General features: G+C 34.9%; 1 non-coding gene across 1 annotated transcript; it reads right to left on the bottom strand.

Annotated features, from left to right (window-relative positions):
* Window positions 1–3,215: 3,215 nt before the first annotated feature.
* LOC118922862 (U6 spliceosomal RNA) lies at window positions 3,216–3,322 on the bottom strand. The gene has a single exon (XR_005028927.2). It is a non-coding gene; the product is annotated as a U6 spliceosomal RNA (small nuclear RNA).
* Between the last annotated feature and the right edge of the window lie 325 nt (window positions 3,323–3,647).

Here is a 3,647-nt window from a genome sequence, read left to right as displayed (position 1 = left end):
GTTTCAGGGTAACTAACCTGAAACCTAAGGAAAGATGGGAACCACCAAGAAGAGACAGATCATGAACACTTATTCATCCTGACACCACACAATCTAGTAAGGAGAATTAGCCAAAAATTTTAATCTATCGGTAGAGGCCAAAAGTTGACTAATGTGAGGAAACAGTACATCTAGGAGACAGGAACACAGGGAGGATTCATACCTACTCCCCAGCTCTTCTTCAGACCTCACTAGGTGTATACAAAAACAGTTGGGGCAAACTTTTTAGAATTAAAATTAATGTTTCATGCAAGTTGTTTCTAAGAATCGAAAAAGAACACATTGTATGAAATGAATACCTTAATATCAAAACAGACATTTAACAGTATAAAAGAAAAAAACACATGTAAGACCCTGATTAAAATCTTACCTAATCCTACAGATTATTTCTAAAGTATGATAATACTTATTGGCTGAGAATTGTTTCAGGGATAGAGTGATCAGGGAATGTGATTATTGATTGGGGATGAAGAGAACAAAAAATAAAATAAATGAAATGAAATAAAATCAGTCCACAAATGGAATGATGATGATAATAAGCATAAGATTTACTCTGTGTACCCAAACTTTAATTAAAAAAGAAAGTTAACAACAGCCAGAAGATATGGTAAATCACATGAAGCATCTTTTCTTTTGGAATGGTCAGAAATCACCCTGGAGAGAGCTAATATATTTTTCTACCTGTCAATCTATATTCTCTTCCCATAGGTAGATAGAGTCATCTGGTTGGTCCTGTCTCTGTGAACAAAAACTTATTGGGCATTTTATGATGTCACTACCTAGCAAGAATCTCTTGGCTTCAGTATTATGAAAACTCTGAGAAAGCAAGACCCACACAGTCAGAATTTTGCACAAGTAATATAGAACAATGAAAGTTAGAAGAAAAAAACTGTATCACCTAGAAATAGAATAAACATTAGGTAAATATCTTTATAGACAACTCTATGGTCACATCTATAGATAGAGGGATAGAAGAATGTAGAGGTATATGGAAATAATTTCATAAATGGGAACACACTATGCATGTTATTTTTAAACTATTAAATTAATTCTACTTAAATGTAACAAAAGAAATTGGGAATCAAGTGAAGCTGAAATAATTGCTAACTATACATAACTATTTCTACATCTCAAGAGACCCTAAAATATTCCTTCTGACAAAAGAAAAATTGTGATGGTCATACACATACTTCCCATATAGCCTGCACTCAGTTTCCTGATTCCTCTGTTATTAACATTGTACATTACATTCAGCTGGAAAAACTAAGTATTTCCAAAGTGAGAGGAGCAATTCGACTAGAAATTAAATGTGGGATTATTGCATATAGGTAGTTTTTGAAGCTCTCTCTATGGAAGAAATTGCCTGGGGAGTGAATGTATGAAAAGAGTCTAGGGATAAACCTTAGGGTACCCAATAATTAATATCTAGATAGAGGGCAATGAGGCTACAAATAGAGAAGGAATGGTAGCCAGAAATATAGGGGATAACCATGAAAATGCATGCGTTTCTTGAAAGGAGTAGCCAAGGATATCAAATGCTATAGAAAAAAAAAAGTGTCCCTTAGATATATGACATGTAGGTCCCTCTTTAAGTAGGGAAACAGAAAACCCACCAACAATGAACATATTCAGTATTTCATAGGATATGAATTTTAATAAATTCATTCTGGGGAATTTTAATAAAAATGGTAAAATTTCTTTTAGAATTTTCATTTACAATTTTCAGCGAATTTTAAGGCAAAATTGCATTTATGAAAAGGAGTCTATAAGTAGAGTAATGACTTCAGGTTCTGCACTTGCAATTATACATGCCATATACATGCTAGAATGTGTTTTGAGGACATTTCAATATTCAGACCTCTCCTAATCATAGTTGATTAGATCAAGGGAGGATCCTCATTACATAGCCAAGTCAGAGTTCTTTCCCAAACCCAAATCCAGGTTTGGAATAAGAGAGTAGAGCCAACTTCATGAGCTTGTAATAACAAATGGAGTTGGCCATTTTGCCCCACTGAGGGCTGTATGAGCCAGAAAGCTATCTGCCCTAAAAGAGGAGGCTTGTTCTGATCTGCCTCTCATTTCTTTAATTCTCTTGTTGTATATGCTTTATTTGCCATTGTACTATCCAGGGAATTCTTATTTTTCTATGTGTACTTTAGCTCTAGAATTTCCAGGGTTTTTATTTAATAGGCTAAGTCACTATTCATAATTTCCAGTTCTTAGCTGACATTTGGAGATTAGGCTTTTAATTCCAAAATCATAGTAAGAATAATTATTTTGCATCTGTGGCTGGTAATTTCATTGATAGCCTATGGTTCTATTTCATTGTCTATTGTGTTGCTTGTTGCTTATGTTTTCCTCTCATCTTTGGTTGTATGCTTGATGTTCTATTTTTTAAAGAATACAGAAATAATTTTAAGCCTAAAATGAAGTATTTTCCTTCAGAGAGAATTTCTGTTTACTTTTGTCAGGCAGTTGGAGACACAAGCAAAACAGGTGATCTTAAGTCAAATTCAAGGTTTGAGCTTTTCTGTACAACCCTTATGACTTAGAGGTTGCTCAGTACTTGCAAAGGTTGAATTACTTTCTTTTTGTCCTGACTTCTAAGGGGTGGATCTTAGGGTTGCTTACCAGGGCCATCCTCTGTGGCCAAGCATTGGACTCAGCTTTTGTTGCACTGAAGAAGTTGTCAAAGATAGTTGAGCTTCTCAAAGTTCTTTCTAGATCTGCAAATGCCTCCTTCACGGAAGGAGCCCCAAAGACCTGGTATACTTGGATTTCTATATTTTCCTGGACATTGACGTGGTAACTCCTTACTCTTGTTTTGAACAGTATTATTATTCTGGTTGGCGATCGTGTTTTGTAGAGTATGAAACTTATCCAATTTGTGAGTTCCTCTTTAAGAAAAAGAATACAAAATCAGATATAGGGTCATGCCAATGAGAAGTCCTGAAAACTAGTTTCATTAGCTTCATGGTAAATCTCCCTCTGGTTGGCTTCACTTGGTGGTTTGGTCCACATTACCGGGTCTGTCATTACCGGAAGTGGAAGGCATCTTAATGTACTTTTTAAAATTAAGGTATCATTGATGTACACTCTTATGAAGGTTTCACAAGAAAAACACTGTGGTTATTACATTCACCCTTATCATCGAGACCCCCCATATCCCATTGCAGAAAAATTTGGAACGCTTCACAAATTTACATGTCATCCTCGTGCAGGGGCCATGCTAATCTTCTCTGTGTCGTTCTAATCTTAGCATATGTGCTGCTGAAGTGAACACCATCTTAATGTATTTTTAAAGACATGTACCCTATTCAATATGGTGTAATGTTCACATCATGAAGAATAGCAGAGCTAACAGAGAAGAACATCTTTCCTTTTTTCACATGTATTTCCTCTTTGAATGGAATGGTAGTCAGAATCAACCACATTATTTATATAGTTATTTATATCCCACTCTTACTTTTTTTCTCTCATACTAGTAAGCACATTTGAATACGCAGAAGTTAAATCTGTATGTAATGCAATTCCATTTATATATATAATTTTCCTTTGAGGGCTTCTTTAACACAACAGTTATTTCAAAGTGCATGTTCTAATTCCAA

This window comes from Manis pentadactyla, chromosome 2, assembly GCF_030020395.1.
Source record: "Manis pentadactyla isolate mManPen7 chromosome 2, mManPen7.hap1, whole genome shotgun sequence".
NCBI lineage: Eukaryota > Metazoa > Chordata > Mammalia > Pholidota > Manidae > Manis > Manis pentadactyla.
The sequence above is the reverse complement of the archived record's forward strand: the minus strand, read 5'-3'. Positions and strand labels throughout refer to the sequence as shown.